The sequence below is a fragment of the Stegodyphus dumicola genome, chromosome X2 (genome assembly GCF_044657685.1).
Source record: "Stegodyphus dumicola isolate Sdum_Otavi_A_Nest chromosome X2, ASM4465768v1".
NCBI lineage: Eukaryota > Metazoa > Arthropoda > Arachnida > Araneae > Eresidae > Stegodyphus > Stegodyphus dumicola.
The window spans coordinates 170,826,056-170,852,632 of NC_140781.1; the positions used below are offsets into that span (position 1 = coordinate 170,826,056).

Below are 26,577 nucleotides of genomic sequence, written 5' to 3' on the forward strand. Positions count from 1 at the left end.
CAGACTTACTTGGGATGAACAGTAATCAACAATACGGAAATCTTTTTTGGGGTTGGATGGGGAGATAAATATGCATATTCAGGTCTTTTGATTTTTCACTTTTGTCTTCTTTGCTGAATAATATTTTCATGCCTGTTACCGGCATAAACTTGAGATTTCTTTTCTATATTTGTAAAATTAAATTGAACACATGAAATAAAATACGTTATGTTAAACATTTTCTATCGTATTCACGGATAGGCAGACTTTATGGAAACTGATGAAATTACTAATTATGTAACTTTATTACCCTAGTGGTAATTTAAATTATTAATCTGTGTTTTAGCTGAGATTGCTTTTTTAATTTATCTTATAGGGTGAGGAATTAGAAGTTCCATGTATGTATAGTCATTAAGTTCAGCCCCAGAAGAGGATAACATTCGTGGCAAAAATTGTTTACATGCATTGAACTTTTTTATTACTTTTCCATACTTTCCATATATTTCTTTGTAACTATTTTCCAGATAAAATTTCTCTAGTGTATTTATTCCAAAGCTACCTTTTACATACATCTGATGCGCGTCAGCTAGATTTTCTTTCATATGAAGCAGCTCGGAATCCACAGTTTTCGCCCTACGAACATTTCATTACGTTTTTCCGTATCTCTGCTACGCTTCTGACATCTTCTGCAAGGAAAAAATAATATAAAAGATAAATAAAGGCCATGCCTGACGGCGTATTTTGCATTCTAAAAATCGATGCTTCTTTTGATGGAATCATCAGCTGTCTGCATTGCCTGAAGAAACTTACGTATATAAATGCGAAATGTTTGTGTCCAAGGCGAAAGATTTGCGTTTTAAAAACGGGAAGGTTGTTTCAACTGTCGTGAAAATATCATCCTAGGTGCTCTCATGATTTGGAGCTCTTTTCTCGACACTGCGACAGGAAGATGGCATTGCATTCTTTCTCAGGATAAAAATAACTTCCCCCGGCTGAAGACAATGTGCTCTTCTATTCATATCTGTCCCGTATAGTCTCTGTTTTCTGTCGGTACATTTTTTTCTTTGTCTTCGACTGGCTCTTTTGTAGACAATCTTTCTTTCGTTTTTAGACGCACCGCTATGGATCTGATAATTGTAAGCGTCACTGCTTTGTTGCGCTCTCGATGTACAGGTACGCTGAACGGTCTGTTCTTATTTTGGAAGATTACAAAATCCATTTCTAACTGGGATACTTTCATTTGTAATAATATTTATTCACTGTGAGTAATAATGTACACTATCAGCTATTCTCTTATACATGTCTGGAGTAAACACATGGACGAAAATAATATTAAATAAGATAAAAGCTTCCTTTTGTATAGTGAGTGATAGGAAGTAAATTGGTAAAAATAGAAAAATAAATAATGCTGTGATGCAAGACCTTTTATGGTTTTATGTAAAGAAAGATGTAAATAATTATGTCAAATGTAACTGACCTCATCACAAAATGTAAATTAGTAAAAAAGGAAATTATAAAAAAAACGCGTCTAATTGAAATAAAATAATAAAGTTGTAAAAAGAATTGAATAAAAACTGTCAATTGCTACGAGGATTAAAACATACAATAACGGATTTTTTTTTTAATGTGGCTATTTTTATATCAATCATTGCCACATTGTTTTAATTTTCTGCTACCGACGCGTTTGTACTTTGCTACCGACATGTTTATAATGTAAATCATAATTTTTAATGCTAGAAATAATATAATGTAATACACACCTCTTATTTATGCATTGTTTTAATACTTTACTAACGATATATTTTCAGAATTTAATACGAAAAATAATGTAATATATACTACACTGCTTTTACAAAAATTAATTTTTGCCGGCATCCCTCTAAAATAAAAATGTATGCATCCTGTTTTGTAAACTGAAACATAATCTGAAGCATAATCAATTTTTGATCTGCAGAAAAATGTAACAATTTTTGCCCCGTTATTGTAAAAGCTGTTAGCACAGCTGCAATTATTATTCCTTGCATGCACTTCGTCCAGACTACGGCAAAAACAATTAACAACAGTCCCCGCATGAATAAGCCCAGTTTGTACCCAGTTGAATAATATCCAAACACGTGCAAAGCAAGAAACTTCCAAGTCTCTTTTCATTACGTGAGCCAAATTGTATACGTTTAGCTCGCTAATATGTATGCTCACGTACGTAATAAATTTCCGACTTGTAAGTTCAGATAAGTTCTGTAAGAGATACCCACACCATATTATAATATTTTTAATGTAAGGAAAATGTAAATTTCATATTTATTTCGCTGAGGGGGGTAATTAAGATAAGTCATTTTTGTGATTCAGTCAATCTTTTTATCTAAATGCACATTAAATTTCGAATTTTGGCGACGAGTAATTTCACAATGTTTAAGATCTTTCGGCATTTCTTATTTCTCGGTGTCATAAAATCTAATCTGTAGTTTGCGAGCATTATGGAGAAATTTCTTGGTAACATTCTTCATAATTTAAAAGTATTGCAGATTTTTTTGAGAATTTTGACAGTTATAATGATTCATATTTGAGTGTACTTAGAAATTAAAACATTTTATTCATGTGTAAAATATTATTGAAACACCACTAGAGTCAATTATATTTTTAAAAATTCATTATTTCTATGCTTGTCATAAAGACTTGCCGTATATTTGGGACTTACCAGTTTATTATTCTCGATTTTTAGAAATTTCAAGGGTCCAAGAAGCGAAATGACTAAAATTCAGAGTAAACGGTATGTACTAAAATTTCCTGCAAATTGCAAAAATTAATACCAACGCAATGAATAAACTGCTTACTTAGTTAATATTTGAATAACTGTAATATATAAAACAATAATAAATTATTTAGTTAGTTGCTACTCGTTATATGCTCCATCGTTTCTCTCGATTCAAAATCGTTTTCCGAATTCCTATTAATCTCACTGCTCCTAAGTTTATGGATTTATTTCTTTCAGCTTAAAGTTCTGTTTACGGCAGTAGTTTTCTCCTCCAGATTTCTCGCTTGCTTCACCCATTCTGCGAGCATTTCCTTCCTTCCTGGAAATTCTGCATTCCAAAAAGTTGTAACATTCCCCCTTCTCCAGCGATGTTTAGTGGGTTTGTCCCATCAGTTTCACAAGAGGGGGGGCAACAGTTACGCTGTTGTTTGCGTAAGTGCCCCGTTGTACGTTACTGATGCATAGCGAGAAACAGTCTTTGGTGTCCTGTCCAGCGGTTCAAAAGCAGCGTTATTGAGTTACCGAAGAGGATTGGTCGCCTGCATGGCGCCATCCTCTACTGACCGGCTCCTTAATTCTGGCTATGACACCCCCTTCTCAGCCCTGGATGACGTTGTCCAGATCTAAGTTTGAGGGGAGGGATCAAATGGAGAAAATGGCACCTCGCGGTGTCGGTGAGAGTCCCAGGAGCGATGGACATCTGCTCTCGTTTGACGTTGATGCTGACAAATGACGATCCTGTCAGCAATTCAGGAATGATTACTTATCTCTATATTGAAACTGAGCAGACATTTATTGAAATACGTACTCTGCTTGTGGTTTCTATAACGCAAGTATTCCCTCAAAGTTTAAAATTGTTTTATATAATGGTTACGAATATAATATATATGGTTTATATAATGGTTATAAATCATTATCATCGAATAAAGACCCATAGCCGTTTATAAGATTTAAAATACAGTATCTCAGAATCTAAATGGAAATGCAAATAAATAGTAAAAGTCTGATGTTAATTCACTGCAGATTGTTGGCTGGATTTTTACTTTCTAAGATGGAAGATTTGTTTCTTACAGAGAAAACTGGTCTTCCATGCATATTGTTGATGTTCTTTAATGAAGACACATTTCAGAAAGCACTTTAGTAGTTTCAAGTTCCTTTCTTAGTAATTATATTTCATTTATTTTTAATAAAACGTATTTAAAAACTAATACAAATATTCTTCATAATATTTTACATTTAAAATATATTTATTTAAATATCATTAAAAACACTTCTTATGTCATAAGGTCGACGGAACAAGAAGTCTCATAAAGATGGAAAACTGTAATTTTCTTTCTTATTAATGTCTTATTTATAGCTGATCAATTGCCATAGAAATTGAACTCTAAATGTTCACCAATGTTAAACAATGACTCATTAAATGTCTAGGCTAAAATTTCTGTCCAAGCTGTTCTTGGGATATCTGAATTTTTTGTTTCTGTAAAAATATCTAAATTATACTAATTAGCCATCTGATGCTGTTTGAAATAAAACACAAAAAAGTAATTAAAAAGCTCAGCTCGATTTTTATCTTATGAATTTATATGCCAGAAAAATCGTTTACATGAGTAACAAACTAAATTTTAAGAAACATTTTAAACAAAATAAATAGTTTTGAGGTGACTAAGTTTTAAAATGTTTTTCCTAGAAGTTTTCAAACCTGCGCGCAATCATTAAGATTCAATAAGAACCTGTTCCGTTTGATGTTCAGTCATCGCGCTTAAACGATCTCGGCATCGGGCAGAATTGGCCTATCGTTATCTGTTCTTAAGTATATCGTGGGCTTATGTACATTGAAAAGTTACTTTATTCTTATATAAAAAAAGAGTCTGACGCAGATATAAAATACCACTTTAATGTTTCTGGATATGGTTTGCTAAGCACAAGATATAACACTTTCTTCTAATGGCTCTTCTCTCGTTGACTGATTTTTGTTATACTTTCATCTCATAGCTCCATTTCCCTTTTTCCACCTTTTATTTGTTTTTTGAAAGGATGTGATATTTCTCTTACACACTTTTCTTTGATTTATTTTACTTTATTTATTTATTTAGCTTTTGTTTTGTTTTAAAGGTTGCGATGAACAAATAATAGAAAGTACGTCTCTCACTTTAGATCTTTTACACAGTTCAATTTTCCGCATTATAAATATGATTCCTTCATTTATAACAATGTTTTCTTTGATATTTCTTTGAAATTTTTAACTACACGCACACTGTAAACTATATATTATAATATACGCGTAACTGTTTACGAAATTTTCTTATTATATTGAAATCTAAAAATTGAATAATATTCCATTCTTATATAGGGAACACTTTTGTACCCATGCTTCTAAGAGTTAAATAAGAGAAAGAATATACCTTCACTTTGCGTAAGGTAAACAATATAAGCCTGTACTGTAAATTAATAATCGCATAATGTTTAAGAAGTATCTAAAGGGCAATATTACTTTTCTGGCATATTATGCTCTCGTCCTTACATTTCTTAAAACACAGAGCAAAATTTTCATCCGAATTCGCATTTTAATGGATATAAATTTAACGCACATAAAACTATGCTGACGTCAGATCAAATATTTCAACGCGAAGCTATTTGAATGCTACTTTAATGAGATTTAAAGTTTTCTTTAAATGCCAATTAAAAACTTTCCAGCAAAATTAACACCGTCGAAAAGTCTAAATAAACGCACTTTTTCTCACGCTTTTCATTAAATAAAAATAGAGACATCACTAGAAAGCAAAGACATGCCAAATATCGATTTTGCCTGTGGAATATGTCTAGTGTAGAATACATGATAGCATCTATAATATTTCATTTAGAGGTATTTTGGAAAGCTTTTATTTGTCGACAAATGCTAAATAATAGTGTGGCTTGAAAGCTTTTATAGCAAAACCAGTTCTGTAAAAAGTATTAAAAAAAAGGATTAAAGGAACTCTTATAAAATTATAAAATGACAATTCTTTAAACAAATCAAGCAAATGTTTGCTATAGGGATTTACTGGCCCGTAGCTAACCCTTCTTAAAGCTTCTTTTTCGCTCATTCGTAAATTTAAAAATACATAAATAAGCGTGTATTTATATCTTATAAATAAATACAAATGTGTGTATCTATGTGTAGTTCACGAGGCTTCGAAAAATTGAAAACGTTTTCTGCATCATGTTTATTTATTTAGACATGGAATTACAATTTGTATTATTAAAAAAAGTGATTATATGTAGGTTTCTTTATGTGGGAACAGGTATGAAAACTTTACACACATAGAAACGTGATTTGCTTCGAATGTAACGAAGTGTTTTATTAAACTGAAAACGAGTAATTTAATATTTTATATGCTGTTGGAAACGATGGGAAATTTTCGCATTTGCCCTGTGATAGGGATAACGGTATGCTTATGCAGGTGGTCCAGTGAGCGCCAATTCAAAAACCTTCTGAAAATGCTCTTACATAAAAATGCGAGCACTTATTTTAAAATCAGTTTTTTTTTAACTTGCAAGCAAAAAAGAAAAAAAAAGAAGAAGAAAAAAAGAAAGAAAGAAAGGGGGGGGGAAAGCCTTCATAAAGATATTTGCAACTTTACAGAGCAACACTTACACAAGTATGGTCTTAGTTTGCTACTTCGATTAATAAGGCGAGAAATAAAAATAAATAAATAAATAAAATAAAATAAAATAAAAATCCTACTTTCATAAAGTTGACCTTGCTTTAAAATGCCGAAAACTAAGTTAAAAACGGAGCCACCCCGACGACAAAATAATTAGTGACTCTGACTGTCATACCGAAGGACTCAGGTTCGAATCCCAGAGAAGACCTGGATGTAATTTTTCCTGCCTTTCATAAGAGTGATACTCATATATTAAACAGACCACTTCTTCAGGCCTTAGTAGTGCCCAATGTCTATAAACGGCAAGAGCCCGCCATTGAACCAAAAAATAAAAAAAAAAGCTAAAAACGGATTTTCGTAAAGGTGAGCAAACTTTATGAACAATATGATGAGCAATATGAGCAAATTTTCTGAGCTTATTAAAAAAAACTTATATAAAGATGCCAGCACCTTTGCCTATGAAGTTGGTTAGGTTTCTCCTCAAATAATCTGAAAAAAAAAAGAATTTTTTTTTTTCTTCAAGAGTCAATTTTTTTTCTATCCTAAAGGGTTCTAAATTCAAGTTCGACCGCGTTGACTTTTCATATTCTGTAACATCCACAGCGATAAGCTGGAATTTTACAATATTTTGAGAGCAATATTTTTCGTAATCCATGTTTAAATTAGCAATTTATGTCATTCACGGAATGTAAACATTGCTGTTTTCTTTTCAGTACTCGAAAGAATAACATGTATTGTTACAAAATAGTTATGTAGTTTGCAGCTATGTAGTAGGCCAGTTAATAGATGGCCTAACCCCCTGTCTCTTAGCTGCATATTTGAATTCCTCGCTCTGTTAAAACAATAGAAAATTGTAGAGATTAGCGCTTTATTTTAAACCGTAAATCTTAGTCTAATTATGTCCTTATTTAAAAACGAAGAGCATAAGGGTTAATTTATTGGACGAAATTTAATTCATTTAAGATTGTTACACCAAAGACATATAGAATGAGTCTCAAGAATCAGCTCAGTTTGCGTTTTTGTCGTCGTCAGTGTCAGTCGTCTTACATTTACAGTCTTGCATGAAATTAAAAATGAGTCCCAAAATCATGACTACTACATCTGGAAGTCAAACTTAGAGAAAAACCTTGAATTCACATTAGCATTGTGATGTTTTATTTTCACTGTTTAATTTTTTCTGAAATGAGCTGATTCGGAAAGTTTTTAGACATCATATTATACTAGGGATTATCAGAGTAAGTGTACCATGCTAAATTATAATGCTGATAACATAAGTACGTTTATTACTAATCTGTTGTAATTTACAAACTCTGCGTACAATATTTGTTCATCAATTGAATTTACGCAATTCAGTTATATCATTTTATTTTATACGAGGCTCTGTGAGCAAGTAAAGGATTTAGCAAAAGAAAATGTAAAATGAAGCATTTCGAACTGGAATTTTATGCTTATTATGTATACATTTTCCTTGCGTGTTTGCTTTTTGTTAATGTTCATTTATATATCTATCACTTCCTCTTATTTAATTAACTTTAAAAATGTTTTCTAAGCTTTGATTTATCATTAAAAATTGCCATCGATAAAATTTAGCTGCAGTTATTTATAAGTATGTGTCAGGAAATCTACATAATCAAGAACCTGCAGTAATCAAGGTAAAACTTTGTAAATTGTACCCCTAACGATATTCGATGTATCAGTTTTGATGTCTGTATCGCGCACCTGATATCGATTATGTAGATTAATGAGTATACTTAGTCGATACTAAAGTAAAGTTGTTTTTGAGCTTGTTGTGGAAGGTAAATGAAAATATACCGAATTTTGAGCGAGCACGGAGGTGTTAACCTCCTTTAAATGGGTATCGGATGTCTTAAATACCTTGTATTTAGTTCGGAGAAAGAGAATAGGTGCTTTTCGTTACGTAATTTAATCCGTAATCAGAAATAGATGTAATCAAAGGTCTTGGGCGATGCACCAATATTTGCTGTTTCCGAATCTGTTAGGATGAATTTTATCACCACGCATAATTATTTTTTAATTTGCTTTGTATATTAATATTTAATACGCAAATAATTTAAATAAATAAAAGAATAACAGCACTTTAAAAAAAAAATTTTTTTTCGTAAATAGAATTAAAGGTGCTAGATTTCAGTTTCGACTAAGAAATAATTATTCAAATTCTTATTGTTTTTTAGTTTGAATTGAAATGTTATCCCTCTTTAAAAGAAATGCTCAGACTTTACTGTATCATCTTAGGTTTCTTGATTAAATTAGATAACACGTGTTTTCCTACTTTAAAATGTTTAAAAAAATATGTTAGTCAAAGTAAAATCCAAAATTGTTACAAATTTTAATAACTTTGTGTAGAAATTTTGATAATTTTTCACAGGAATATTATTATTTTTTTAACTGAAATTATTTTTTCTCTTCATAAAACGTATTATTAAACTGCATAAGCATTTGGTATCCTTTTCCTTTTATATTTCAAAAGATAAATTATAAAACGGCTACTTCGAACTTTTTATCAGAATAAAGTGAAATGAAGAAATGTTAGAATTTTCTCTGCTGAAAAGCAACCGTTTTCTAAATCCGCTGAATTTCAAGCTCACATATATTGTGCAGAACGCAGTAATCTGACTCTGAAGGGCATTTTGCTTTCTTTATGAGAAAAACATATTTATGAGAATTCTCATTTCAGATGCGAGGCGGTAAATTTTAAAAACGTGATAATTTTTTTGTTTAAAAATAGTTAAAGAAAGCATTAACACTTAATAGTCCCATAGGTCACCTAGACTTGTCTGTACTCTCCACACAATAGGGGTTCTCCCCTTTCCAAACATCAACTCGACGCCAGTATATTAGAAAGCCAGTTTGACAGGCCTTGCAGAGCGAGCGGTAAAGGAGACGAGTGTTTTCTCTGACGCCTGCGTAGTAACCTATTTCTAACAGCAAGAAGGATGTTAACTGCGTAATGCGTGAAAGCCCAGTTGACGCTAGCGAATGTCCAACAGGCGCGGGAAAGATAAGATAGATAGTCTGTTATGTAACTAAGCGTAACTTGTACTGTATTGTGCATACTAATATTTTGCATGTGTGTATCTCGAAGGATAAAAATGGGCAGTGATAGCGCCGTCCTTGATAATGAATAGCATCGATGCGTAGAACGTTAAATAACTGAAAAATAAAATGAATTCCATTAGGAAAGTATGAAATTTTTCACATAAGTATGAAAGTATGAAAATTGGTAGCTTTCCATAATTTTTAGCAAAGTAACCCGCATGCATTTACTTGTCCCGCGGGGAAGAAAAGAAGAAGGGGAAGCGTCGTAGAAGAAATTAATGTGACAGTGAATTAATTATAAATAATTTTGTCTAATTATTAAAAACGTATTTATAATTACAACTTAATTAGTTGCAAAGAAAAATACTGTAGTTACCCAAAAACTAAAAATCGTCCAAAATTTTCGTGACCCATGCAAAGTTTTCTGCAGTTAGGAACCCATTTTTTGGACCCACTGATTTAATGCATTTTAAATCTCTGTCATTTTTAATCACATTTACATCGGTTATAATATATTAAATTCCAGTTTCTGTGCGGTCTTGATTTTTTTTTAATTTCAATTTAACGAGCTAGGGCAAAAGGCCTCCTCCAAAAGTGTCTTCGAGAACAAACATACGCTCATATTAGGGCATAGTGTTGATTCACCCTTTGCTCAAAGCTGTGGCTATTCGTCCTTTGCAGCTTCCCATTGATTCTCTCTTTTCGGTTCCATCCGCTCTTCGAAAAGTCACTTTCTGACACAATTCAAACTCGCTTTCTTTAATCAAAACGGATTAGGCGAAATGGGCCTTACTGTTTTCGCCTGACATAGCTTCCGATTTGTAATATATATTAACAATTTCCTTGCGACAATTAATTTTACAAATTTCTCTTAATGTATTTATTTGTTTTACAGTTTTCTGTTGAGTACACAATCTACCTTCGAATATTAGCGCTAGATCACCACGTTGCCGCCCAACCGGTATAGTGGTTAACATTGCTAACTCGTGCCGAAGGGCCCAGGTTCGAATCCCGGAGAAGGCATAGATATTTGTAAATGTATAGTGTCCCTATGTCATTGGGGCACTCTAAATATGCGACGAGCCGGAAGTCCTCTCGAGAGGTTGGTGGTAGGAGAAGAGCGGTGGGAGACTCTTGGACCCATTCCCTCGTTGGTGTTCTTTATCATAATTGGGGCGAAACTGAGCTAAATCACACTATCACATGTAAGGTGCTCAAGGCCAACGACAGGCGTATCTTACATTCCTTGCCATGAGGAATTCGTGGACTTGGGCTGACTATAGGTCAGAAAAGTGAGAATTAGTGACACCAACAACGACTACTACGTTTGATTTCAGTAACTTCAGGTTCGATAAATTTATGATCACGTTAGGCAAATTTATAAGAAGGAAAGCTCAAAGTTTTAAAATGTCATCAAAATACTGATCACTCTATTTAAAGAAGTACCCATGCTGCATTGAATCAATCTAGTAAACTCGATGACTTAGATGATTGCTTTTTAAGTCACCAGATTTTATACCATACAACATGTTTCTTTGGGAATGTATATGGGATGTTCTTTGGTAAAACTGTCCATCACCCGTAGAGAAAAAATAATTCTACTCTTTTTCCGCTATTGTTACTGCGAAGACAATTGCAAAGGATGTATTGGAGCAAGTATGTTAAGAACGTGATTATCTCATTTTCATTTTTTGCTTAAAAACTTGGGAAAGTTTCTTTTCATTTCATGTATTATTTTTCCTTCTCTCTCACAAATTTCAAATTGGAGAAATAAAGTCACTTGAAATCGGTTAATAATTTTGAATTTCTTTCTATATCATTATTTCTCTCTGTGGGCAATTTCATCCCATCGGGAGCGTCAAAATCACCTGAGGGTTCGCCGTAGGACTTAAGTTTTCAAAGGGTCAACAAACCTAGTAGTAGTTTATAATTATACTATATCATTATAATACGATTAGATATAAATTACTTAGCAGTTTAAATATTTTACCTGCAAATTAGCATTACGCTTTGCATTTCAGCTTTTCTCCCAAGTATCACTGGAAGGACGTTTTAGTGCTATTATGTCAGGTTTTGACAAAACAAAGAGATGGACTACAAACTGCAGAAATATGACTTTATTAACAAATCGTATTTCTAAGAGATAAATGTTATTGACTTTCCAAAAAGCTCATCTCTCCATATATTAGCTGTTAAAATATTGTTGCTATTGTAATACTTATAGCATTGCGTTGTGTTGTTATTATCGTTATGTGAATGCATGTATACATAATATTAATTATAAAAAAAACTAAAATATTTTGTTATTTCTTGTTTGTATTGGTAATTTCTTGCAAAGAAATAAAGACTATTAAGTAAATCTGTTTTCATTATTGTGATTAATTAATTACACAAATTACATTATATTGTATATGGTAATGAATTTAATTAGCTTAAATGAAAAATAATTACGCAATATTTATAAAATATGAATAATAATATCTTTAAAAAACGTTTTGAAATCTACAAATTTATCCAAGCTTGACTGGGCACTTAGCCATTTAGCTATCATGGTGCACCACATTTATTTACTATGGTGTCATATTACATCTTTTTATTATCGTTATTGTTTGCTTCGTTGGGAAATTTCTTTCAGTCTGTCCTAGTTGATAATAATTGGATGGTTGAGTGATATTGCTTTTATCTGGCTGATTGACACACTTCTTTATTCTTGGCATAATATTCATTTAACATACCCAGCTAAACTGGAGCAAGACGCACGCCCGGTATTGCATAATTACAAGCGCGCATTTACAAATTTATTATATTACAACATGTGATGAAGAAAGGCTAAGGTACTGCTTCTAGATTAAGAATAACAAAGTTATATATTCATTGCCTGTCAGTTTTTTTTTCAGTTTCGAAATTTTACTGTTTAGGACAGAAAGCAGAAATAACCAAATTATGAAGGAAACTTAAGGGGCTATTGCGAATGAGAATTTTATCTTACCTTTACCCCATCTCCCGAATGCATTACGTATCCCCCATCTGGCTTAGTAACAGAAAATCTACCCCCATTTTACTTTTTCTTTCTCCCTTCTTTTCAATAAAAGCGTTAAAGCGATGAGGAATAAAGAAAGATCTCATCATAGGGAAAACTATGAAAGCTTCAACTAAAATATAATTTCTAAATATGCAGGATATTAATTTTAAGCATTATATTTTTAGAGAACAAACACAAATCCTCTTTTTTTTTTTTTTTTTTTTAAGTCCAATTTGCTCAGAAGGACTATTAATTTCGTTTTGGCATTTTGCGTCGGCTCACTTTTCAAATTGAATTGTTGCCACCAAATATTAGAGCCCTATGCTGTATTTAAAGAAATTAAATAATGAAGAATCTGCATAAATGTATGTATGCTTCTCTCATAGGGATAAAACACCGGTACCTAGAGCCATTAAATTTTGAATGACGTACGTCTGCACTCGAATGTGGGCATCTGAAAGCCGAAATTTGGAATTTGTTTTATTATCTATTTCATAATTTTTAAAACTTTAACGAATGTTTTACTAACAAACTCAACGATTTCAAAGCGAGCAATGGCAACACTGTACGGGGGGGAGAACATTTTTATCTTTAGACGCGAGACTGTGTGTCGGAAATTCTAAAGAAATGCTCATTTTAAAATTATTTTGTGATATTGCTATTGAACTGAATTTTATGTTTTAAGTGCGAAGAACATGATATTTAATAAATAAAGATAACAAGCACAAAACTTAAAAAAAGTCTCTTTGGGCGTAATGTAAAATAAATAAAAAGTTTTATTTTATTTCTTTTTAGCCCAAAGGGCGTTAGCCCACAAGGGCTATTAATTTCGTTTTGGCATTTTGTGTTGGTTCACTTTTCAAATTGTTGCCACCAAATATTAGAGCCCTGTGTTATATTTAAAGAATAACGAAGAATCTGCATTAATATATGTATGTTTCTCGCATTGGGATAAAACAGCGGTATCTAGAGCCATCAAATTTTGAATAATGTAATGTTCCACTGAATATAGGCATCTGGAAGCCCGTTGTTTTATTATCGATTTCGTATTTTGTAACACTTTAACGAATTTTTGATTAACAGACTCAAAGATTTCAAAGCGAGCAATAGTAATACTGTATGGAAAAAAAAAAGAAAAAAAAATTATCTTGAGCACGCGAGACTGTGTATGGGAAATTGTAAAGATATACTCATGCGATATTGCTGTTGAATTAAATTATGTTTTATGAGCAAAGAACGTGATATTTACTAAACAAAGGTAGCACACAAAACGTTAAAAAAACGCCCCTTTGGGTGTAATGTAAAATCTTAAAGCTTTCAGAGTTTTTTCTTCTTCAACACTCTACCAAAATAACCGAATCCAGATTTATAAAAGCAGCGCTTGCTGTAAAATTTAAAACCCATTGCACATACATCCTTTTATATCTTTGAAAAATAAACATAATTTGTTTACAATGATTGTAAGAGAGTAGTGAGTTTTCGTTTACCACAAGCATCTGTTTCACATAAATCAAAACTGGGTTATGAAGATCTTCTTGATCATAACTGAAAACATCGAAAGAAAGAGGATGAAAATACAGAATCAGACTGAATGAGAATTATAAACTCAACATTAGTTCGAATAATACTTTATCGATTTCAAAGGCAGGCAGACGCAGATCCCTCTTTTTCTTCTTCGGGGGCAAAAGCATTTTTGATTCTCCTCCCTCCCGAAAAAGAAGGGTTAGGTTTTTGTGTGCAATATGACTTAACTTTCGATCCGCTGCCATGCGGCATCTCTAACTCACTTATCAAATCATAGACGAAAATATGGTAAATTTCGGGATACTGGCTATTGCACTTGTTATGCAAGTTATGACTGGTGGTTTATATTGAAATCGCTTCCAAATAAAATTTTCCGCCACCTATTGATATAATTTGCTTTGTGAATTTTCTTTTTCTTCTACAGCAGGGAAAAACGCGTTGAAAAATCGCGATTTTGTTTAAAACTCTAGAACGCTAGAGTTCAGTGACATATTTATTAAATCTAATTTCATAGATAAACTTTCGCCCACCAGCGGCCGAGCGGTAAAGTCGCTGAACACTGGTAGTTCGGTCCGAGGTTCGAATCCCGCGAACGGGCTGGCTGCATGGGTGTTTTCGTGGTTTTCCCCATGTGTAACGTGTATACGAGCCAGTTTCCCTTAGAAAGTCCTCCACGAAGGCATCCCTCCCCTTAGGCAGATAGCCCTATTGTGCTTTGCCATAATTAAATACACCACACCACACCATAGATAAACTTTCAGGGTAAGAATAAAGATCTTGATTATTTCAATAAGACAAAGCACATAAGGGCTATCTGCCTGAGTGTAGGGATGCCTTCATGACGAACGCCGTAGGAAACAGTGGCTCGTCTACATGTTACACCTGGATAAAACCACGAAAATCAGCCATGCATTCAGCCCGTGTGAAACAATACTAATTGAGAGATGAGATGCGACGGACATGTTATCCAGCGCCTTATAACTCTGAATTATATGAAGCATATGAATGCAAGCTGGCTTTGTTTTTGAAATACTGCTACTTATATGAATTCTCTGATTTTGTAAAAAAAAAAAAAAAAAAACTTTGCAGCCCGACCCTGGTAGTGGCGACTGTTAGATTGTACTTGATCTTTCGCTGAGCAGGCACTATTTCTGTTTGGTATACACCTTAGGTCAGAAACCTGCTCAGTGGGGATAAATAAATAAATGTTATGAGCGCAGAAGCGAGCGTGAGTCTATTGGTATTTTAAAGAATGGCGAAGATTTTTCGATATTTTTCCCCTAATGGCGTGCCCTCAGATGTCTTCGGTTTGGCCCCTACTAAGGCCGAAAGTGGTGGTCTCTTTATTATGGAGGCACCTAATAGGTGGGCTACCTTTGCCTTCTATGAAGGAACTGACAGTTAATCCATGCCTTCTCCGGGATTCGAACCCGGGCCCTTTGGTATCGCAGTCGTCTCCTACTATAGCCTCTGGGGGACAAATTTCTCAATATAGGAAGACTTTATATTACTTTATTGTTACTGGTTTAATTAAGGTTTCGATTTAATTCTAATAGGACAAAGTTTTCCTCTCTGCAAGTGGCTGCGTCATTAGCAGAGTTTAGGCATCTGCAAGTGGCTGCGTCATTAGCCGAACAATCATACGCCGAGATTAATTTTGAAAAAAATAAATAAATAAACGCACGTCAGGAAATTTTATTATAAGAGTACATAAGCATGTTACTCAGTGGTGCATTAACCATTTAAAACGTAGGTTTATATGGGCCAAGTGCTATTTTATTCTATGACTGTCATGAATAAAATAGGCATTTATTATTCTATTATAACTCTTATAATAAAAAATATATTATTATATGTTTTATTATAAGAGTATTACTATGTTCAGGATAGCATGGGAAATAAAACCCAGTTGAAAAGGAGACTTAAGAGGTTGTTGCAAATTATTAGAATTTATCTTACTTACTTCTACTAAATTTATATTAGGAGATAATATAATCAATATTTCTTTAGTAAATATATATGTACATATATACACATACATATATTATATATAATGTTTCTGTGTGTGTGTGTATGTATATGATCATACAACATATATATATATATATATACACAGACATACAAAAAAAAAAAAAAAAAAAAAAAGCACAGATTCAAAAAATAAATTCAAACTAATAAATTCAAAAAATTCAAAAAATAAATTCAAACGTTACTAATAAATTCAAACAAAGAGGCGGTGATCCAGAAAAGATTCGAAAAAACTCTGCTTTGTGTTGCGGTATACTTTAAATTCGTGGTAGTAATGCGCAAGTTAAAATTGTGTTTTTCTCAAAGGGAGGTGTTTTGTTTTTTTTTAGGAAGGGGAAGACTTTTTTGGTAGATCTATTAGACATGACCGCTGAACAAGCCTTGGAAGGATCTACAGAAGGTAGTTATTTTCGCCTAACTTCATACCGTTTACTGAGTAATGTTTACGCTATACGCTACCGTGTGAACAGGACGAGGGCGGAGGCATTCCGCCGCTGACAGTTATATGACAAACTAAAAAACAGCAGGAAATGCCTACGAAAAAGTTTTAATGAACATATCGTTTAAGTTTCAATTTTTATTTTAACGTTTTCCTTTCTTTCGCCCTTTATACCAGCATTAAAAACGTAAGTGGGATTAAAAACGGTATTGGAAAATAATTCTTTCAAGCAACTGAAATTGACAAAAAAAAATATATATCTTTTCTAACATTACTGGATTTTTGTTTCTAAAATGAATAATACTTGTCTTCTTAGACACAGAATTCCCCATTATTCTTAGCATCATGTATATGAGAAAGCCGTGAGTAGTGGGGGTGGGAATTCGCAATCTTTAAACTTCAGCTTCTAATGTAACACCTGGAAAAAGAGTTTGCCGTTATAATGCAAATTACAAAATTTTTAAAATGTGTATTTGTTTAAAAAAATGAGAAAACCCATGCAAATTTTACTTCTTTCATAAGCATATTGCTTGCTGTCGCCATTCACGAAACTGAATCTTTCCAGTTCAATAAAATTAAAAGTCTTTAACGCCGAATATCAATTATAAAAGCTCTTTTTTTTTTTTTTTTTTTTTTTTTTTTTTTTTTTTTTAAAGCAAAGAATTATAAAAGCCCAAAATATTGAAAAAGGTTCAGTATAGTTTGAACAAAATTAAAAACGCAAATATATGCAGAGACTTGCAGTCTACATATTACTACAAAATTTCATCGTTGACTTTTTTCTATGCATGCAGAATTAAATTTTATTTTGAATGTGTATCCATCACTTTCAGTTGAAAGTTTGCAAGCCTTCGGTTATCATAGAATAATAAATGCCTATTTTATTCACGACAGTCATAGAATAAAACAGCACTTCGCCCATATAAACCTACGTTTTAAATGGTTAATGCACCACTGAGTAACATGCTTATATAATATGAATGATAAATATAATATTTAATGCAGCTTCTTTTGTAAACAGCGTTGGTTTTGTAAAACTGAAAACAACCTGCGAAGAGACTTCCTTTGAATTAATTAAAAAAAGGCTACTTTCCTCACGTTGATATTAAAATTGGTAGTAGACAAATATGCATAATATTCTTAAATGAAAAAGAAAGTGTTTAACCATGTTTAGTTCTAAGTGATTCTTTGCATAAAGCAAATGGTAAGTAAATTATTAGGGAAAAACTATTTGATCTAGATTAGTCTGACAGCTGTTCAGATCTCTTACTCTTTGTGTTAAATGGGATAATTGTACATAATGAAACATTTTTTATTCTCTTTTATAATATTTTATGCTATAAGATTAATTGCATGCTGTATCTCATAATTTGTTTGTTAAGACTTTTATAGTACATTTCAAGCTTTCCCCCCAAAAATAAGGGAAAAAAATTCTCTTGCCCATCGTATTAAAATTTAATTTGAATTTTGTAGTCTTACCATAACATTCTTTCTAAGGAATGTTTCTACATCAACGGAAAAGAAATATTTATCTACAGCTAATGTAAATACAATAAGTAAATTAGTTCATCCTAAGTAATTCCTTTTAAACTTCAGTATTTCAGTATATAGTATGAAAATGCGGCATGTAATATTCGATATTATTAAATGATTTGTTTCCTCTCATTGAAGACACTTTTATATTAGTACAAAAAACTTCGATTGTACTTACAATCGTTATAAAAAAGCATTTGTTGGAAACATTTGCTTGTTAGGGCAATTCTGCTTTAATTACTTTCCTTTTTTTAATATAGATAAAGATAATGATATTTTCCACTTTTTTAAATGCCGGGATATTTAAAAGAATTCAATATATGAATTTTTAACAGTGCAAATATTATAGTGATTAATTAATTTTGAAGCACTTGGAATAAAAGTTATGAATCAACGAAATTATTTTCTTCAAACATCTTTAAATTGTAACACTCAAACCCTGGTCACTAGTTTAGCTTTAAAAAAAAAACTATTTTTTTTAATTCAAATTTCCTTATGTTGATTTTATTAAATAATATAAAGATACAAAATTTTATGTAAAACTACATGTAAAAGTAATTAGTAAGTGCAAGAGAAATTATTAATATGCAATATAAAAAAAGTATTGTAAACGTTTTACTTTAAGTGCATTTTCTACGTAAAATTCTTTTGATATACTCTCAGTATTACCTTACTGAAGCTAAAATCCCATCGCATTTATTTTAAGCTTTTAGCATACCATTAAAGATAATTCAAACATTTTCAGAGCATTTTACAATTATCTGAGAAAATTTCTAGAACATCTGCTTCACTGTTTATTTAAAGGACAGTAATTTTAATTGAAGTCTACGTCAGATGATGTTATAGTATACACTTAACGTACGACAGCAACGATTTTCATATAACAGAATCCATAGATAATTGGGGAATATTTGTAAACTTAACGAGATATCTTAACATAAAGCATTTAAAAGATTTTTATTTATTACAAAATTTTATATTTTCTTCTTGTAAAAATGAATTCGCATTTCTAATAAATAGGACGCCTCCCACGGCAATCATCACCTTTTAATTTAAATTAAAAATCAAAAAGAAAATTAATAATGAATGTTTTCTAAATGGGAAGTAAATGAATATATATAATAATGGAATTTTGCAAAATATTACTGCAGCATTCATTTTTATTCTTTCTAGAATTTCAGTTGTATTTTATTGATAAAGCCTTGATTAATTAAACTTGTAACACACAATTTTAAGAAAGATAGACTTACTAGGTATAATTCAAGTTCTACTGAACATAATAATGTAAATGCCTACTAAATCGAAATACGAGTTATTAAAAAAAAAAAAAAAATACTTAATCTTTTTTTTTTTTTTTTTTTTTTTTTTCTTTTTGTTGTTGTTGCTTTTGAATTTTATGGGAGCACGTAATAATTGTTTTTAAAATATAATCAAATTTCAATATTTTTTTTTAATTCTGTTTCACGTTCGATGTGGCTTTAAGCAGTTTTTCCTTTTCGAAGGATTTGTCATGTGTGCTATTATTTGTTCCCTCTACTTGTATTTGCTCAAAATTGGAATCTTACAATGAAAGATAAGATAAATTACACTATATTATCAACTAAATCAATGAAAGAAAATATTACTTCACTTTTATGCCTACTGAAACTACTATACTTTTATGCTACTGAAAAAATTACGAACTATAGTTCGTAATTTTTTGAGCTCATTACAAAAACAAAAAGTCTCACATCCATTGTTCTAAATTGAAATTTTCCAACGATAGGCTAAGAGCAGGACTTAAAAGAGATTTATCCCTGGGCTGAGAGTAGGGGATTTAAGCAGTTAGAGATGATATGTAATTAATAAAATGGTGGTTTAAATCATTAATGGCAGTTTGATCCCTTTGTACAAACATCTACAAATAGCAGTAACACGTGTTACGCAGGTATGCGTAAAACATTAAGAGCGCTTATGTTTTGTGGTTTGATATCACCTGATATCTTGAATAAAATTCCAAAAATACGAGAAAAAATTTAAGATTTTTCTGATCACGAATTTAATTTTTAAGATCATATGCATTTTAAAAATCAAAATAATTTTAATGACTGCTGATATCTGATATTATTCAAAAGTTTTCAATAGTTAATGATGTCTTATATTCTTCACATTTTAGGTATTTATATCTCTGAATAGTTTAAATTTACCTAGGGTTGATTAAAATATATTTGAAGTTTGATATAATTTTCACACTAAGGGGAAATTTCTATCCGTCTTCGACTGTCAACATTTTTAACACGAAAGGGCATCTGATGTAAGACTCTTAAATTCCTACATTCCTTAATTTTAATCGCGAAACACAGAAATTAATTATGATGAAATATAATCAATTTATTAATAATGCAGTACATGAAATATATTCATAATTTGGTCGTATTTTTCAAAGCATGAAATATATTCAGAGTTTGGTTGCGTTTTTAATAGTAATCACTAAATTAAAGTGTTTTAATCGCTTTGAAGTAGAATTTTATACAGTGAATGCATTTTTTTCGCCTTCCTAGAAAACAAAAAGCAGTGCAAAAATATGCGTTCATTGTTTGAAATTAGGCTGTAGAAATAAATTTAACTTTAGCAACTCTATAAGCTTTATCATTAAATGTGTTTGGCAATTTAATTTAAATAAAACTTCTAAGGACTGTTGAAAGTAATTTTCTTCCGCAATTCCACTGAAAATAGTTGACGGCAACTTTTTTTTTATAATGGTCATCTTTACCTTTCGTAAGAAACAGATTGCTATGTTGAGTAAAATGCCATGTCAAATGAATGAAAATTGGACTGAAAATACAGAACGATGTTTTTAATTACTAAAGAAAATTAAAATATGTTTCCAATAGAAAAAATATGTACTTTTTTCATTAGAAAATGACTGGAAATTTTAACGGGATTTATTGGTGTAATGGATTTTTTTGTTTAGGTATTTTGGAAGTGAGGATATTTATATGCTACGCATGAAGTGAAATCACTCAAGGCACCTGTTTGCCTTCCTTGATTTCTTAACTGTTCTTTGTTATTAGAAGATATGAATTATGCAGATCTTATTCAGTAGGCAAAAGTTTGATAGAAATGCGAAGTTTCTGAAGAAAGAACTCACTTTGTATTTGAAGTTCTACATCGAATAGCCATTGCGTGCTCATCACGATCAATACTTCTGGTATTTAAAAAGTACAATATTTATAATTTAAAACAATTCCATTATTTAATAATGAAAACGAAGCTTTGAAAGTTCATGTTTTAATATATGTTTCAAATAAAAACCGTAATAAACCAGTTGGAATTTATGAGGTACAAGAGGTATTTTAGGGATTATTTTAATTATTAAAAATTTATTAAAAAATTAAAAGATGGAACCGAAGAAAAAATTACTAAATATGATGACAGTTTTAAATCAAATGAAGTTATTTAATTGAACTAAAAAATTAAAGGCTTTGGAGTTAAAAATTTTGAAAACAGTCTAATACGTTGCAACAGCCTCGTCAATAAAAACGAATATCTTCTCTTACTACAGATAAACCGCTTTATGCTTAGAAGCTTAGCTTTTATGTACTCCTTCTGCTTTCAGTAAATTCTGATTACATCAGCATTCTGTCATTTTGAATTCGCGTCATCTTTCTTCTTTCTTATCCCGTATCCATCTTCAAATCCGTGAGGAATCATGCGTGGAAGATTAATGCGTCTGTCGTTGATCTTAAAATGTAGGCACCTTTGATAACTATATAACGCTGCCCATTCGAATTCGGAAATGAATAAGGTTTGAGCAATACAGAGAGAAAAGTCTTCTTTCTTTTTCCGAATTTTATTTCTTTCTCTTCTTAAATAAAATGATAGTGATTTAAAATCACATGAAACTGTTGTTTAATTTACATCATAATGAAAAATTATAATTGGCGCTATTTAATTTTTATTATTTCCAACTCCTATCAAACACAAAGTCCTAGAATAAAAGTTTTATTGATTACGATTTTTAGATGTATATAGTAACTGTTATAAACTTCGGTTGATAAATGATTATGGCAAAGTACACTAGGGTTATCTGTCTTAGGATACCTTCGTGGAAGATTTTCTAAGGAAAACTGGCTCAGGTTCACATTACACATGGTAAAACCCCGAAAATCTCATGCAACCAGTTCGTTCATAGAGAAAACTAAGCCAAAGATTAATGTTGTAAAGAAATAGAAAGCAGTATTTTTCATTACTTTGAACTGTGTTTTCAAAAATATTGGAAACGAATTATTCAATTTAGTCAAAAGATATATTTTAAGTATTTGAGTACCATAATTTATCTTGCATTTCTGGTACTATACCAGAGGTTTCACACTTCTGGATCTATACCAGAGTTTTTATACTTCCTGAAATTTTTAAGATTAAACCAATTTTATCAGTATTAAAACTGAATATTTAAATAAATTCATTCAGGAATGGAAAAACAATGGAGTATTAAAAATTGCGGTGTTATCCGATGATAAAAAATTCGAAATACACTCATATAATTTAAAATACGTTTTATTTTTCTACGCTCATGATGTATTTCATTATTGATGAATGAATGTTTTATGATAATAATACTGTTAAAAAAGGGGGGGCCGTAATTCGAACTGTTATTTTACACTCAGAATATGGGTGTATATAGATCTACACGACTTAAAACAAGAGGAGTCTAATATATACGAACTGCAGAAGCTCGAGAAAGAATACCGAACTTTTTCATTCCCCCTCTCAACCATTAGTGGCTAGATGTCATCCAACAGAGAAGTATGTAACATTCTGCAAGGCTTTGCGTTTTTCTCCCCTGTTCCCTCTTTTGAAGAATTGTTCGAAAAGTCATTTACTGCTCTCTGAATGGCGCAGCCAATTAAGGCCAGAAATTCATATTTCCGTTTTGCAGAAGTTCTGAAAATTTTGCTTGTAAAATACGTTAAATAAAAATTGCGTTAAAGTAATTAACGTGAATTATCGTACTTTTACTATGTGTAAAACAATTATAAATTAAACTGGTTTGTTTAATTTCATCCAGTTAAATGATACCAACTCACTTTGTTGTGGACCAAGTTAATTATATTTTCTCCCTGTTAAATATCATCTAGATATTCAATACCATAGTTGGTATAACAGGTTAAATAATAATTTAAGTTTATAACAATATGGTTGTAACGTATAGTTTATTAATTCTTGATATATTTTCTACTATTTCTTTTGGCATTATTTCAAAATTATTTAATTATGAACATTTTTTTTTTTTTTTTTTTTTTTTTTGCTTATTATGTGCTCCGCCTCTAGACACTACACGGGACGGGAGGGATGCCCCGTGGAGGTCTTTTTAAGGGGAACTGGCTCGTATCCACGTTACATATAAGGAAAACCACGAAAACGGCCATGCAGCCAGCCCGTTCCCCAGACTCGAACCCCGGACCGAAATACCAGTGTTCAGCGGCTTTTACCGATCGGCCGCTGGTGGGCCTTATTATGAATATTGTCACCAAATTTTTAATGTCTAATTCATATATATAATATATTCTTATATTTGTGAGCATTTCAATTTTTATTTCATTTTCTTTTTCACTGATACTTTTCTAGTACAGTAAAATATTTTCATAATATCAAAAATATATTTAATTTATGTGAACGCTCCAAATATCTAAGAATGTATTTCAAATTAACGTCTTTTATAGCCCCCTCTCCAATAAAAAGGGCAAAAACAAATAAAGAACAAAAGAAAAAGAAAGTACTTAATTGCCACACATATGCAGCACTTTTATTATTGACTGCAGTTTCGTTGAAGCTCAGTCCAGTATCGCTGTTACGGTACTGAACCCGTTAGAAATTTATTTTTTGATGTTGAAGTTGTAGTGCTCACTCAAAAGAAGAGAAATGATGCTCAGAACAAGCTTTTTCTGCGTTGATGCTAGCTGAACTTTTTTTATACTGTTGAACTGCACGCAATTATTTTCCTCGAGATTTTTATAGACTAGGAAGATTAAGAATAGAGTTCTTGAAGAGTAAGATTTTTCTCCGTCCTCATGACGTGCCTTCGGGTTGTAAATGTAAAGTATGTCCGGCTAGCATCGGAAGGTCCGGAGTTCGAATCCCAGCGAGAGTCTTGCACATTTTTCACGTATCTTACATGGACAAATTTAATGACACTATAAAATATATTACTTTATATATTCTAGTGTATTCTTTCTTTTATTATGTTAGTTTTATAATAGTGTCACTGAACATATAATAGTGTCACTATTCATTAGACTAATTTAATAAGCTCCTCTTTTCTGACTTCATTACTAAATTTGGTTTTTTATCATACAGGGTAATGATTTTCTACTGTATAATTTTATGAAGCACGTTTTTCATAAACCCTACACTTTTTATTCATTCTTTCCTCATTTAGATTACTTTGTCTTTTTAAAAAGCAGGCTTATTAACTACATATAATATAAATGTTTTCCTTCAATATTAAAATAATAACGATCATAATACATTTTTTAATATATTTCTGTCCAAAATCAAACGTTTTGTAGACGTTATATGAAAAGATATTAAAACCCTGCATAATAATATACAACAGAACAAGGTTCGTATACCCTCAAAATGTTTTTGTTTATGTTTTCATATACCCTCAAAATGTTTGCAACATTTCGTATACCCTCAAAATGTACTTTTGTCTTTCGGCAGTAATACTTTCGTTTTATATATGTGCCTGTAATTATGTTTGTAAATTACCTACTAAGATGCATTTATGCTATATATTGCATCGCAGTTGCAATTATGTTTCAAAGCTAGACAATTCGTGTTGATTTAAATTTCGTAGAAAAACTCTCAACATGAGGTCTCTTAAGCTGAAAAAATATTTTCTCAGAGTACTTAATACTATAGCCGCCCGACCAGTATAGTGGTTAGCGACGCTGACTGCCGTACCGAAAGGCCCGGTTTTAAATCCTGGAGAAAGCATGAATGTTTTTAAGTGTATAATGTCTGTGCGGCATACGGACATTCTAAATATGCGGCGAGTCGAAAGTCCTCTCGAGCGGTAGGTGGTTGAGAAAGAAGGTGAGAGACCCTCGGACCCGTCTGTCCAGGGTGCTCTCTCTTGGGGGGGATGAGCTAAAATCGGGCTGTCATCTATATGGTGCTCAAGGTTCTTGCTAACGACAGGCGCATTTGACTCCTTGCCAGGATAAAGGGCATGGGCTTCTGCTGACCTTTGTCAGGCAAGTGAGATTGGTAACAACAAGAACACTTATAGTGTAGAATTTTATACTGAGCTGCTTCTTTCCCCTGTGTTGACATATGTAGGCTATTTAAAATAATTAAGAGATCTTTTAAATCCCATCACTTTTCCAACTATTCTTGTCAGTTTTCAGTTTACACCATTGCATCCTGCATGTCCTGGTCACTTAAATCAGGTTAATTTAAAAAGAAAAATATATAGAAATGGTGTATTTCTGTGCTCAGCTATTTTAGACAAAAATGTTTTTTAATGCATTTCGCATAAAATAAACTACAGAATTTCTCTTTTAAAATTTTTATTTTTACATAAATCGCGTGAAGGGAAACAATAAGCTTCATTACTTACAAATTAAAAAATAGGATGTTAAATTTCGTTTTTATTGCAATTATCATTTTTAAATTTCAGAACCAGTATCGCGTTAGTGAAGTTGAGAGTTCGTGTAATTAAAAGGTACTATATTTTAAAATCCATTAATTTTTTAACTACACAACCAAAAAAAACTGCTGCTATCATGGAAGAAGACACTAGTATACAGTTTCAAAAAGCTTCTATCATAATACATTCCACAGTATCCACAGTAACGATTGGTCACTACTCAGATTTCTTTACAGAATACATGACAAACGTTCACTTGAAATACGCTGCATCGTATTATATTTTCGCTTTCCTTTTTTTAATAATTTATTAGAATTTTATATTTCCAATTTTTGTTATCTTTCAAGTAACACTGTAGATTTTTAATAATGAATTTTTCAATAACACAGTTATTTGAAGGGATTTTCTAAATAATCCCTTCTTCCTTCACATTTTACCGCATTCCGTTAGACATTCCTTTACAGCATATCCAGATAATTTTTCTTTTGTTATAATTTATGATTAAAGAATAAAACATAAAAAAGTCAGTTAAAATTAAAAAAAGAAGTTAGACGATTTAATTTTATTTTTCTTCGCATTTTTTTTCACTTAACCGCAGTTTCACTGAGTTTTTCCCCAAAGGCCGAACTCTTTCTCATCAAACATTCTTGGGTAATGGCCAAACTCGTTAAACATTTTATCGTCTCATCAGAAAGAACGTTGCCCTGGCTTTATCACGTGGGATAAAAAATATCATACGCGCAAGAAGAAAGAGAAACAACTACAAACATCCGTGCCTTACCCGGGATGCGAACCCAGGCCCAATGATTCGATGGCTTTGCAATCGGGGATCATCAAGTGAATGATATGGCAACCTCCTCTAACCACCATACCAAACGCAATGCCGTTTTACTGGAGGTAAAAAATTACGAATACAAAAACCTTTAACTGTTGTTACTTAGCACAATTCCTACAGGAGAAACA

The 26,577-nt window shown here is 31.7% G+C and overlaps 1 protein-coding gene across 3 annotated transcripts in view; it reads left to right on the forward strand.

Moving 5' to 3' along the window:
* Positions 1-26,577, forward strand: part of LOC118199142 (sal-like protein 1) — a 363,730-nt gene that overhangs the window by 163,545 nt on the left and 173,608 nt on the right. For 2 of the 3 annotated variants that reach the window (XM_085809856.1, XM_085809857.1), the window contains one exon: positions 2,699-2,746. The exons of the other annotated variant lie outside the window; for it this stretch is intronic. The gene's annotated coding sequence lies outside the window, so the exon portion shown is untranslated. The remainder of the gene's footprint in view (positions 1-2,698; positions 2,747-26,577) is intronic. 3 annotated transcript variants of the gene reach the window in all.